This window comes from Plecotus auritus, assembly GCF_963455305.1.
Source record: "Plecotus auritus genome assembly, chromosome: 7".
In the NCBI taxonomy this organism is placed as follows: Eukaryota; Metazoa; Chordata; class Mammalia; order Chiroptera; family Vespertilionidae; genus Plecotus; species Plecotus auritus.
The window spans coordinates 113,271,996-113,287,289 of NC_137774.1; positions in this window are offsets into that span (position 1 = coordinate 113,271,996).

Consider the following 15,294-nt stretch of genomic DNA (forward strand, 5'->3'; position numbering starts at 1 on the left):
ACCGGTTTGGCTCAGTGGATAGAGCGTCGGCCTGCGGACTGAAGGGTCCCGGGTTCGATTCCGGTCAAGGGCATGTACCTTGGTTGCGGGCACATCCCCAGTGGGGGGTGTGCAGGAGGCAGCTGATCGATGTATCTCTCTCATCGATGTTTCTAGCTATCTATCCTCTCCCTTTCCTCTCTGTAAAAAATCAATAAAATATATTAAAAAAAAAAAAAAAGATTTCTACTTCATCAAGGCTGGTTTCCACAAAGAAAATCAGAGCTACATATTTTCAATTTTTATATATAATTCGCTACATTTTTAAAAGAACATAATGGTAGGGTTGATAGGTTCTTGTTATTGTTTTTTAGTTTAGCTTTCTTTTAGAGGTCAAGTTATACTCTGATCCATATAAATTCTGAAATTCTTTGGGGAGGTTGGTGAATATGAGCTAAATATTTGTTTTGTTATTTTTAACTTCATATTCAACTTTATCAGTATAGTTGGCTTTCAGAGCTAAAGGACCAAAAATATCATTTCAATATTAACATATTACTGGATTTCAGAAACTTTGTGGGCCTAATTTATATTCTTTTGAATGTTTAAAAAGTACGTTATTATAACATATCTCATTTTTGTGTACATGGCAGTATTAAAGTAATATACAGTCATTGAATAAAATCTGGAAAATAGTAAACACTATAAAGTAAAAACAACCATGAGTCCAATATCAAGACAATATGTTTATATAAAGTGATTGATAGAGATAATAAAAAGATAGATAGAACATAAAACATCAATTAGATTGTACCATAAATAAATACACTTTTGTATTAAGCTTTTAAAAATTAAGACTGTATGTTGTCTATGTTTCTGTGTTATTAAATATTCTACTTCATCTTAGAGCCATTCCATAAATTATTTAACCAGCTCTCTATTGTTTGGTATTGATATATTTTCTACTTACTTATTATAAATGATGGTTCATATCTAGAAGTGAAATTATTGAGTCAAATGCTTAGTTCATTTGCATTTCTTAATAATTAACCACAGCCTGGAGCAGTGAGACCAAAATATTGGGTTCAAAACTTTGAAATTCCATTTCAAGCTTTCTTGCTTTATTAAAACAAACAAACAAAAAGAAACAAAAACAAAAACAGTTTAAACTTGAGATGATGAAATTGTAAATTAAAAGGCTGCTAAACTAAATGATATTTAATTTAAATATGCTTACACATATTTAAAGTAAAGGATTTAGTAGAAAACCTGGCACATAGCATAATCCCAAATGTTAAATATTTTTAATCCATAAAGTTATTTACACTTTAACCATTATATTTATTGTAAATATTTGTTTTTAAAAGTTGTTTTCAATTTTTGTTTTGTAGATAATAATTTTGGCATCAAGGAGATTATGTTATAAAATCTACTTTTGTTTTTATAGAGGCCTGGTGCACGAAATTCATGCACTTGCGGGGGGTCCCCTCATCTGGCCTGTGCCCTCTCGCAGTCCGGGAGCCCTGGGGGGATGTCCAGCTGAGGGCGTAGGCCCACTAAGCTGTCAGTCAGACATCCTCAGTGCTCCCATGGAGGCGGGAGAGGCTCCCACCACTGCTGCTGTGCTCGCCAGCCATGAGCCCAGCTTCCGGCTGAGCGGCGCTCCCCCTGTGGGAGCACACTGACCACCAGGGGGCAGCTCCTGCATTGAGCGTCTGCCCCCTGGTGGTCAGTGCGTATCATAGTGACTGGTCATTCCACCATTTGGTCATTTGCATATTAGCCTTTTATTATATAGGATATGCTGTAGATGAGGCCCCCTAGAACCATAAGAAATACAAAAAATTCACTGTTAACTCATTCTCGAATAAAATCAAATTTCCCCCCTGTGGGGTGTGTGCTGCACCTTGGGAACCACTGGGCTTGACACTTTTCCTCTCTGAGCTTCATTTCTGAATACATACGCATATACCACGGGAATTGTAATCTCTTCTCCGCCTGCCTCACTGGGTTGTCATGAGGAGGTTCTGAGCTAATAAACCTAGAAATGTTTCATCAAGTAAGTGATGTCTAAATGGGAAGGGATTGTTATTTTTAAGCCCACGGGTATCCTTGTAGGTAGAAAGTGCTGATTAGGGGAGGAGGGCATGATTGTTTCCCGGGACCGTAGCTATGGAAGCTTTGCAGAGGGTTCCACAGGCCTCGGAGGAGTGGGCTCTGGCCAGCATCCCTGTAGCAGTGGTCGTCCCTGGAGGCGCTGGCTGGGAGGGTAGTAGGGGGGCGGTAGGAGGGCAGCGAGGCCAAAGGGGGAGTAGCTGTCAAACCGCCCTGCTTGGTGCCATTCTTTAAATTGTACATGGCTGTTTCGCAGCTGTATGTGCTCAGGGCAAGGCTCCAATCTCCTGGAGTGGGCAGGGGCTGAGGAGATGAAGGGGGAGCGGGACTGGGCCAGGGCAGGGCCAGGCAGACTAGGAGAGTGGGTTTAGCTACGGCCCCTGGCGAAGTTCAGTGCATTTCCGCTGCGAAGTGTGCTTCCGCTGCAGAGACAGCACCGCTGCTGTTGGGGGGGATGGGTCTGACCCTGGGGGTCCACTTGGGGTTCCTAAGACCATCGGAAATATGTGTTTTCCAATGGTCTTAGGCAACCCCTGTGAAAGGGGGTCTGGGTCTGGAGTTGTAGGGAGGAGAGGCATGCCCAACCCCAGCCAAGGGGGCCCGGCAGCGGTGGGCTGCGGGCCCCAGGTGCCTCCGGGGCGCTGACGGGTCATTGCCAGCATGCTATTGTTGTGGGTGCCCCTGACAGGGGTGGCAGGGTAAGAGATCGGGAGTCAGAGGTGCAGGCTGTGCTACCCCTGAGGCTGGGTCTTCTCCCTGTCTGGTCAGCCTCCCCAACCCCCTGGAGGTGTGGGGGCTGGGGTAGGGTGTCCATGCAGAGGGATTGGAAGAGCTCCTCATGGCTGCTTCCTCTTCCTTCTTTGCAGTCCAGGCTCCTGTCAGGTACTCTCCTCAGACCCCCGGGAACTTGGCTCCAGCCACCCCGCCCCTCCGTGGCTCCCTGCTGCCCCCACCTCACTCAGCTCTCCCTGGCCGCCTGCCTGTCAGGAGGCTGCCTGGGTGCCCTACTGAGGGGAGCACGGTCCTGGGGTAGGGGGTGGGGTGTGGGGAACAGCTCCAGTAAAGTTTATAAAATCCCAGGTCCATGTCGGGATTTGGCTACAGGGCCGGGGGAGTCTGCCTGGGCGGGATGAAATCATGCCAGACCCAGAGTCCCGCCCTGCGGCCCCGCAGCCACGTCCATCTGCTGAACAGTCATGATGTTACGGCATCCTGGCTAATTTGCATATCCCTCTATTATTAGTATAGATTTCCATAGATTACATTTAAGAAGCTTTTTCTAAAATTGAAATAAAAAAATAAGTCACCTATGTATATTTTTAATTCTATCCTAATTTTTTTCCAAGGAAAACGTATTGTAAGATGAGTAGATAAGTGGGTGATGCATTTTCCCAAGTATTACCTAAATTAATACTCACTACATTCTCTATTGGAGTCTCTATTTGAGTTAAAGAACCCGAGCAAAGGAAAATTGTACCTCACAGGAATGAAGTCACAATAGATCAATGCCTATTAGGCTTTTCATTTAGGACTCCTGGCGCTAGCCTTAACCTATGCACCTGTATTAGGAAAGGTGTTGTTTATCAGCATAGAAGCTGAAATTAAAGAGGAATACTGATGGCCCTTCTTTTTTCTCTATATGTTAAACACTGTGTTGGTATATCTTTCCAACTTTAGTAATTGCTAAACAGACTCTAAACAAAGCATGGTGCATGATAAGATTTTGAAGCCACAAACAAAAAGCAACTTAAGAGAAAATTGACAAGTAACCTAAAGAATGAGAGAAAGAGTATTTATTTAATTGTCTACAGAAAATAAATTAAAATGCTTTGAGAAGGGGAACTAGAGATAGGGCAAGAGCCACACAAAACTAAAAGTCTACAATAACTTCAGAAATGTGCACTAAGATTACTAGAATTAAAAACATAAAAGAAAAAAAGGTGTCTAAATTCTAATAAGTAAATTAAAGTACAGAAAGATCTCTTACAGCAGAAATTTATACAGTAGTGTGGAGGACAAGTTTAAGAAACTGACCAAGAATACAAATTAAAAATGTGACAGATACAGATTATAATTTAGTGCTAGGAGTAAAATAAGGAAATAAATTCATTGTGCATAGAAGAAATAATCAAATATACAAGAAAAGGAACACTTCTGAAGTGAAGAAATATTAAATATGAAAACTCTGGTAATGTATAGAGGCAGATAAATTATATTATTTTTTTTAAAGTAATAAAAATCAGGATGGAGTGACCTCTTTCTCCCCAAATATAAATCATAGAAGCCATTAGAATTTTGAATAAAAATTAATCTCATTCTAGGAGAGTGAGACTTCTAAAACCTTAATTAACATGAGAATAATGCTTATATAATTACATAAGAAATATCAATTTTATACTCTTTTATCCTTCCTAAGAATATTATGTGAGTATCTTTCCCAAGTTAGTAAACTTGACTGACATTAACAGTCAACAAAGGGGTACATCAAAATCAAGAATTCAAAAATGGTAACATCATAGTGAAATCCAAAATATGGTGGTCAGGTCAGAGCACTTTGTCTCATAAAACTGAAGAATGGATTCACGGACAGACTGTGGGAAGAAAACAAAATTTATTGGGGGGAAAAACAAAGCTTGGGGGGGTATATACAGACTTCCTGCTGCAAGAAGTCAGTAGGAAGGGGGCCCAAAATTGTTTACCCTTTAACCTCTTTGTCTAGAGGATATTCATATACTCTGCTAGCTTCTGATTGGTCCCTTCAAGGAATTTTGGCAATATCCAAAATTCAAATTCCCGCCCATGGGAGGACCTAATTTAAGAATGCCAGCTCAGGTCAGAGCTGACATCACTGTTCCTCCCTGGCCGAGTGAAGGGTCAAGTTTTCCCTGCCCAGCAGGGTTCCCACCTAGCTAGTTCCAGGTCCTTTGTTTACCTCCAGGTCTGACTTCCTTTCTCTCTGCCTCCACGTGGTCCCTATCCCTGACTGCCCACCTCGCCCCCCTCTTTTTCTATCTCCTCATAAGCATCAAATGTCTGATGGGGAACACAAAAAGCAATTAACTAAATTGAGTGAAGATTAAAAGTAGTTATAATTATGGCTATACACTTGAGTGCAAAAGCTCAAGACCATTCTAAAAGGTATTTGATACAGTAATACTTAAAACAAGTCCATTTGATCTGAAACATTTATTTAAGGAGAATATGTGTTTTAGGGCATGGGAGATTATGGAACACAAATGTTTGCTTTATGATTTTTCTCTATATTTCAGTTTTGCAACAATGAACATATATGAGATTATTAGTTAAAATATGTGTGATCATTAAATAAGGAAAAAAATTGTCATAAATATTGGCAATTAGGCTCTTTGGAAAATTAACTAATGCATTAACTAAGTCACAAGGTCCAGATAGATTCTAATTTATGCCATGACAAGGTGAAATATATAAAAATACAGATTGTTATTTAATAAATCTCTTGAGAAGTAAACTAAGGAAAAATAATGGGAGCAGTTATATTTATATTAAATATTTATAAAATTATCTCCATTAAAAATCCATAGCACAAGTACAATTACAATGGAAATCACAAGATGAGTAAAGTATTTCTGTTAGGCAGAATAAACTGCTGCTAGGGCAGGAGGAGGGGAAGAGGGAAAGGGAGAGTTCATCTGACTCACTGAACAAAGAAGTCATCTTGCCAAGATAAAATCACCAGATGTTTTCATAAATTCTGGGACAAGTCACAACAATATAAAAGGGGGACCTTGAAATCTATAGGGGATAAAAGTATAAACCTCTTGAATGCTCACCAGGTATGTCATCACAAATATGTAGTCAAGAAATAATATACTACCAATTCTAGAAGAATTGCAGTTGAAAGATAAACATGAAAAAACCCACCTTTCCTAGTGAGTCCTAGTCTGTACAACGTAAATTGGCAATCACATAACTTTTTAAAAGTTATAAATTTGATGAAAAATAATATTTATAATACTTGGTACTGGCCTGTGTTGAAAGGATTTTTTGGAAAGAATTTGACTATATTCATGGTGGGGTAAAAGTAGGTTTACAGTTGTTCATATGGAATCTATATATATAAAAGCCTAAGCGACCATTAGGACTGGACGACCGGAATGACCAGTCGACCAGTCGCTATGACATGCACTGACCACCAGTGGGCAGAAGCTCAGTGCAGGAGCTGCCTCCTGGTGGTCAGTGCGCTCCCACAGCCAACCTCCCGTGGCCAGATGGTGGTGGCATCCATTCCTTCCTCACCAAACCCAGCAATCGTCGCCTCCTCTCCCAACCCCACTGGGGCCTTCGCGTCCTGGGCTGGGACAGGGAACCAGGGGTGGGTGGCTGTGGACGCAGCCCCTTTCCCAGGGGGCCTGAGGGCTGGCTCCCTCCTTGGGGCCGGCAACCAACCTCCTATGCCCTGTCCCTCCCCCCAGCTGGTAGGCCTCGATTGGCCCACCACCCGCCTGGCACGGTGGTGGCATGGTGGTAAGGGAAGAAGGAGGGATGGAGGCAGGGAACCGTGCAGTGGTGGGGCACTGGTGTCGGCATCTGCATCCAGTGTCCAGTCTTTCTGCTTCCAGCCTGGTGACTGTCACTTCCTCTCCTAACCCCATTGGGGCCTTCGGGCCCCGGGCTGGGACGGGGAACTGGGAGTGAGTGGTGGTGGACTCAGCCCCTTTCCCAGGAGGGCTGAGGGCTGGCTCCCTCCCTGGAGCTGGCGGTCAACCTCCTGCGCCCTGTCCCTCCCCCTGGCCAGCAGGCACCAATCAACCCACAGTCACTCCCCCTGTATCTCTATCCAGCCAGCAGGCCCTAATCAGCCCAGCCATGATCAGCCCTGATTGCCGGCCAGGCCTAGGGACCCCATCAGTGCACAAATTCGTGCACTGGGCCTCTAGAGTAATACAATAATTAATAAGCAATAAATAAGAATAAACTCTGTTTTGTGTACTCACAACTGTAAACCTACTTTCCCCCCACCCTGTATATAAAAGGCCATATAAGTGTATTCTTTGATGCAGTTATTTTAGTTTTATAAATCTGTCCTAAAGGGGGAACTGAAAAAGTGTGGCTCATGAATGTGAGTATACTTTTATATTTATATCAAAGAAACACATGATTCAAAGACACAGTATGGATCAGGAATTAATGATGACACTTGATGTTAACAATCCAAACCACATTTGTTTAGGAAGAATTTAATGTTGATAATATACTCATTGACTTATGAAAATACTCACAGCATGACATTAAATAAAAAAGCAGTATACTAACTTTAAGTAAATAGAGAGCATCCAAGAAAGTCAGAGCACCAAAAAAAGTACTGAAAAAATACATACCAAAATATCAATAAAGATTTTTGCTAAAGGGTGGGATAAAGCAAGTTATTTTAATTTATGCATTATATTTTTATGTAGTTACTAGAGGCCCGGTGCACGAAATTCATGCACAGGGGGGTCCCCTCAGCCCAGCCTGCACCCTTGGGGAATGTCCAACTGTTGGTTTAGGCCCGGTCCCAGGGATCAGGCCTAAACCAGCAGTCAGACATCCCTCTCACAATCCTGGATCGCTGGCTCCAAATCGCTCACCTGCCTGCTTGCCTGGTCGCCCCTAACTGCCCCCCCCTGCCGGCCTGGTCACCCCTAACTGCCCCCCGCTGCCAGCCAGGTCACCCCCAACTGCCCCTTCTCTGCCAGCCTGGTTGCTCCTAACTGCGCCCCTGCCAGCCTGATCATCCCTTACTGCCCTCCTGCCAGCCTGGTCTCCTCCAACTGCCCCCTCTGTTGGCCTGGTCACCCCCAACTGCCTCTGCCCCACCAGCCTGGTCGCCCTTCACAGCCCCCCGCCCCCCGCCGCCCTGCCGGCCTGATCAACCCATGCAGCCTGCTTGTTCAGTCATTTGATCATCACTCACTAACCCCCCTGCTGGCCAGATCGCCCCACGCAGCCTGCTGTTCAATCGTTTGGTCGTCCCTCACTAACCTCCCCGCTGGCCTGGTCATAGTCAGCCATCTTGTGAGGGTGTGAGGGTTAATTTAAATATTACCTCTTTATTTTTTAGGATATATATGTATATGTAATTTCTATACTAAAAAATTCCATAAAATTCATGGATTTTTTTTTTTCAGCATGATATATTAGAGATACACTGAGTTAGGAGACTTGAATTGAGTCTTGGCTCTGTTACTTAGTAGCTGTTTCATTTTGTATGTTACTAAAATTTTATGAACTTTCAGTTTATGCATCTCTAAAATGGGAATGGTACTACATCATAGGGCTGGTGTTATGATTAAAAAAATAAAATAGTGCTTGATGTTAGCCATATAGTTCACCAGGTACTTCATTACAAATAGACTACATAAGATTTTAATCTAAAAATTTGGTTTATCAAAATCTGAGTTATAGATGCTGTTTTGAAGAAATATATACATAGTTGTGTGTATACATTTTCAAGTATACTTGCATACGCACACATATATTAAATAGTGAAGGTAAAGACATAAATCCTCTTCAATAAATTTTCATTTTAATATCTAAACACCTCAAGAATCTCAATTTTGCCTGGCTGATATTGCTCAGTGGTTGAGTATCGACCCATGAATAGGAGGTCAGGGTTCAAGTCCCAGTCCAGGCACATGCCGGGTTTCAGGCTCGTTTCCCAGTAAGGGGCGTGTAGGAGGCAGCTGATTGATGATTCTCTCTCATCATTGATGTTTCTATCTCTTTCTTCCTCTCCCTTTCTCTCTGAAATAAATAAAAATACATAAATAAAAGAATTTCAGTTTTTAACTATAAAATTGAGAGATAGAGAAGTTAGGATTCTAGGATGCAAATGTCCTCAAAAAATTTCACAAGTAACTAATGGGTAACAATGCCAATGTTTTTGAATATTGAGTAAACTATTAGATGCGTTGTTGCCTTTTGCAGTGGTTTTATAGACCTATGCTTTCTCTCTAGCAGCTCATATTTTTACTGGGCTAGTACATATAACCCTTTCTGCATTCTTACCAATTCTTGAAATAACTGAGTTGGTTTTCAACTTCTTTACCTGATACATAGTTTAGTTGGTTGCATAAACAGATAAGATTGCACATTCTTTTAAAATATATTTTTTATTGATTTCAGAGAGGAAGGGAGAGGGAGAGAGAGATAGAAACATCAATGATGAGAATCATGGATCGGCTGCTTCCTACATGCCCCCTACTGGGGATCGAGCCCCAAACCTGGGCATGTGCCCTTGATCGGAATCAAACCTGGGACCCTTCAGTCCACATGCCAATGCTCTATCCACTGAGTCAAACCCGTTAGGGTTGTACATGTTTTTATGTGTATAATTTTGGATTTCTTTTACTATTTCAGAAAACTTTCTGTATTTCAGTTTATGTTTGTCTCCAGTTAGTGAATGTGCTAGATGTCTTACTTCCTAGTAAACTCAGTGGGTGTTAACTTTATTGCCTTTTTAGGTTCATATTATGCTAAATTCATTTCAGAGTATGGAATTCAATATGATTACAATATAATCGCATGGTTAATTGCAAGTAAAACCGCCTTTAAAATTAATATTTAAAATGAAATTGCAGTCAAAAGCAGAATGAATGAGGCTTTGTTACAGTAGTGCCCTGAGGGGGATTAGTGCATTTCAGGGAAATTTAAATTGTGAATCAGGAAATAATCCCCAGTAAATCTCCAGAGAAGGCCACCTCTACTTCCAGAAACTGTATTTCTGATGGGATAGATACTCAGCCTGCTTTATCTTCTTTGCATTTGGCTAGATAATCTCCTTTAAGACAGAAAGATAAGCCTTCTTTCAAGATCTTTTTCTTTTTTAAGGGCTCACTGTAATGGCATTTTCTTCCACCTTGAATATCTTATGTTTAACAAGACTTCTCCTTCCACATGTTTGCTAGATGCGAGAACTAAGCACATAACATTTCCCTATTTTTATCTAGAATTAGATTCTTAACAAGTATTTCAGTTTATCTTCTACCTCAGAGGATAATTGAATAAGTAGAGATGTAAATTACAAATAGGGGTTTTGTGGCTATGTCTTACTGTACTTTGTTGATTTAGTGCAGTCTAGGATGAGATTTTTACACAGAAAAGAAATGATATAGTACTACGAGCCTTAACTTTTAAATATCTGGGTAAATGGTGATGAAAGGACACTTGGCTTGGGGTGGTGGACACACAATACATATAATGTGCTATGGAATTGTGCACCTGAAAACTGTATGATTTTTGTTAACTGGTGTCACCCCAGTTAACAAAATTAAACAGCAAGTGAATATTTAAGCATTCTCTCTGTACTAATCATCAGTCACTTGATTTCCATTGCTGTTTAGAGTATATAAAATTTTAATACAAAATTTTAACTTATAAAACTTTGAGTACAGAGATGTCAATTTTTGAAAATAGTTTTTTTCCCTTCTTTCCTTTTTTAAAAAGGGAATACATAGTCATTACTGTAAAGGCTTTTATTTTCCCCAATCTATAAGGAGAATATTGGAAAGCTTCTAAATACAAAAGCCAGTCAAGAATTAGTGCCAGTATAACCATACATTTCAGAAGAGGTGACTTTATCCTTCTGTTCAGAAGAGATGACTTTACACTTACTCTTCAATGAGAATCTGTCATAAAATATGTCCTTGCATAGCACTCATCTGCACTCAAAGGTTGCTTTTATACCTATTTTTGACTCTTTTTTATTTGCTAATGATGGGTAGTTGATGGGTTTCTCCATTTCCTGATTCCTGAAAGTTTCTAAATAAATTATAGAAGATGATGCAGTTATATTGTATACAGAAAAATAGATACTTCTTCTCCTTTAGTCTCAGATTACATTTCTTCATGAATAGAATCAGAGTATGTCTACCTGATGAACTTCACAGATTACTAAGGTTTAATATTTTATTTTATAAATAATAAAACTGAGACCCAAAGATTTGGTTGAGATTATTTCATGGACTATCATAAGAAATCCTGGACTCATTGGTCTTTTATGAGTGTTCAGTCCCTTCTACTACCTATGAAGTAAATAATTTGACTTTTTGAAGGGTTCATAAACATTGGCTTTTTTTCAAGTTTTGAGTATTTGCTTTAGGGATTCCAACAATCATAAGTCTATGTTTTCCATAAGTTCTTAAGCAGACAGTGTATTGTGTCTCTAGTACAGAGACCAGTCTGGATGACATGAATTGTGGCATATTGAAAGAATGCTAGGCTGTAAAACAATACAAGATTGTCTGTCCATGAAATTATAAACTTTACCACTGTAAGATATCTTAGTGTTAGCACCAGGTATTTTATTAAGTGAAGCAATTGGATGGCAGTATTTTGCCCACAATCACATCACACTGGTAGCATTACATATTTTTTTTTAATTAAGAAATTGTTTCTATAGAAATCTCCTGTTATAAAATTGTAAAATCTGAGTTCATCTGAAGGAAAAAAATACTAATTTCAAACACACACACACACACACACTTTTTTTTGTCCTTTTGGGAATACAGAATTGCATTAATTACGTTGTTATTTACAGCTTACTGACATCTTGGTCCATACATGACTCTCACTAATCGTATTTGTTAAAATATTTCTTTTTTTTAAAATTTTTTTTAAATGTATTTTATTGATATTTTACAGAGAGGAAGGGAGAGGGATAGAGAGCTAGAAACATCGATGAGAGAGAAACATCGATCAGCTGCCTCCTGCACACCCCCCACTGGGGATGTGCCCGCAACCAAGGTACATGCCCTTGACCGGAATCGAACCCGGGACCCTTCAGTCCACAGGCCGACGCTCTATCCACTGAGCCAAACCGGTTTCGGCTTAAAATATTTCTTAGTAACATAATTAACACTTCTAATGCACCATGCAGTCCAAGAACTTAAATATTTCTAAAAATTTACATTTTCTATGTGCTTGTCCCCACACCCTGCCTTTGGCTTCTCACCCAGAAATATCATATATTCAAAAATTTATGTTTATCATTGTCTTGTATTTCTTTAATATTTTCTATCAAACACACATATAAATGCTTAACAAATATGTTGTGTAGTTTTGCTTATATTTAAACTTATTTAAGGGGGTATAATTTTATATTAACATCTTAATGTAGGATTATTTTGCCAGATAATTGGCTATAATTTAAAAAGAGGAGATAAGGGCCTGAGGGAATAATAATAAAAGCCCATTCAATGAACATTTATGTAACAGTTAACACTTGCATGCACTGGGGAAACAAATACCAATAAAATATAATTCCTTCTTTGAGAAATTTGTGACTTGTGAGAGATAGATATTAATAGATAATTGCAATAAATTTGGGAAAATACTACAAAAAGGTTTTTGAAAACTAGTATGAGTGCATGGGAGAGGTGACATTTTCCTTAACTTTTTAGGAATGTTTGGGATAGTATTATAATTTGAGAAACATTTCAGTTGAAGGAGACACTTGTATAATGCTACTTTAACTGGAAGTAAAGCAGATGTCAAGATGTCAAGAAATTATGTAGGATTGAATTAAGGCAGAGGAATTAGGCTAATGAATTAGTATGAATACTAGTGGATTAGTGGGTTGGAGTACAGACAATGGCAGAAGTTACCATCAATACATCAATACTATCTATACTGAAAGATACTACGGACTCAACAAAATTTGGTGACTATTAGAAATAGCAATGGAAAGCAAGTAAAAGCCAAGGATTAGGCAGACTCCTGTGTTGTAAGGGATGGTGCTCCTACAGATGAAGAAGGGAAGGAGTCAGTAGAGCAAAGAGACATCATAAATATTTAACAGTATTTTACCTAATTACACATATTTTTATCATGGACTATAACAGGTGTGCATCAGAGCAACGTGGCACTGCTTATGCAGTTTTAGTATACATATATCTCATGACCGGTGTGTGCGCATGTGTGTGTGTGTGTGTGTGTGTGTGTATCCCATGCAAGTGTATTAGTGGGAATGTTCAAGAAAGCTCATTGCAGCATTATTTATAGTAGTGGGGGTGGCAGGGTGGATGCAACTTGAGTATCCATAACTTGAATCAGTAAATAAAATATGAATACAATGAAATTTTAACCTACAAATAAAAGCAGTTTCTGTTGCTGTTGTTATACGTCTCACATTGTGTCCTTATATTCTTTATTCTTATCACAAAACTGGCCAATGTGACTCAATTGTCTAATCTATGACTTTTGCTTATGTGGAGTCACTCTGCTCTGAAATCTCATTACTACAGAGTTTCCCTGCCATTTGATGTTTGGCCGAGCATGGATATAATTAGTCTGGAAGCTTCAGTGACTACTATAGTGGGTCCTGGCCTCACACTCATACCTTTTTTTTCCTTTAAATAATCCAAACAGTTCACATGTAACACTCTGCCTTTTTCCTATGGGCCCCACTTCAGTTGCCTGGTGTCTGGTTCTCATAAAATTATCCTGACATTCACAAAGCAAATGTCCTTTGAGTTTTGACTGCAGGGTGAGGTGACCCACCAGATGTGGTATTCTGGTGCAGTTTGAAAGAAGCAGACAATGTTTATATTAACCTTTCAAGCCCTTTTCCATGTGGGGTTAGCAGCATGGTGGTTAAATAAAGATGCTTGGTCATCCAGAATCCTGTAAGCACTTGACATCATGTCATGTAATCTACTGTGCCCCATAGGATCTGGCCATCCTGGCTGTGGGTGGAGAAGCAGCCTGGTAATGAAAACCCAGTTCTATTTGAGGACCTGTCTATGCCAGGATACTATGTGGACAATTTTCTTTTTTTTAGGTGATATACTTTTACCAAACGTATTATGAAGCCACTGGCCACTAATAAGAGAGGGGTAAAAATTTCACCCTGATTGTATAAATTTTGGGGCTGCAAACAGATTCCTCAATGATTTTATTTCTTGGATTATGATCTTGCAGTCAAAGCATTAAAGACAGGGCAGTCTAATAAATAATGCCTCTTCAAAAGGTTCACTAAGGAAACATTATGCTAACAGAACTCTATTTTAACCTGCTTTATGCTTTACTGTGAATGATAAACTATTGCAATATAGCAATACTAGTAATTTATTCCAAGAAAGAATAAGGATACTTATAGAAATAACTAAATTTAAACCACCATGCACTTATTTCTATGAGAAATTAAAGAAAAATCTAACACCTGCCCTTATTTTGGGTTAAGCTCCCAACTTAACTGAAAATAGCATGTGGCTTTCTTACAACTTGTTATTTTTCTCTCTTTCCTTTTTAATTTATGACAAAAAAGTACCTAGTGTCTACTAGTAGGTTTAAATTTTCCAACAGCTTTAAGGCAACACAGATATCATTTTGCAAATGCAAAATTTGTCATAGTGCTCAAGTAATGGAAAAACCATCATAAAGATTTTCCTTTGTAAGTCCTTGTGACAGCTAAAAACTAATAATTCCTATTAATAAGTGATTTAATGTATACCAACATATGTCCAAGCCTGCAACTATTATGTCAATAAACATAGCTAATCAGTTTAATATGCTGTAGGCAGGAACTAGGAATGCATACAAATGAAAAGATAGAAAGACTGGAGTCTTTATCTCTTCTATTGTAGGTTTCCCCCAGTGGAGACAGGCTTTGAAACATCCCAATGCAAATTCTCTTATATTTGTACCTGTCCAAAATGTCTGTTCTCAAATTCACTCTTATCAGTGGACTATTCTGGGGTCATTTTTATTCCACTCTAATCTTCCCAGTGTATCTTGCTGCCTCTGCAGTGTCTTATTGTGATTAGGGTGTGTATTCCACCATTCTTGACAGGAAGACTGAGGGTGTAGGAAAGAACAAAGATGGCATAGGGGAGAAGGAACAGGGAAGGGAATTAAAATAGATCTCCTGTGTCCTGTCCTTCCTGGGAAAAGAAATACCCTCAAGTTATATGGTTAAGAGTTATTCCTTATGCTGGTATTTAGAAACATAATCATGTTGAAAATATGTGCATTTGTGTTTTTGTCTTTGTATATATGTGTGTTGCATGTCTGGATATATATAAATACTTAGTGTTGTATGGTAATCTGATATAAAAATTTTCAGATTATATTATTGGTGTTACAAATGAGTGAGAAGACTAAAAAAGCATGAGCTGTATATCTTTCCAGAGTTTTATTTAGGGGCAATGATAATGATTAGAGAGAACTATAATTTATCCAATA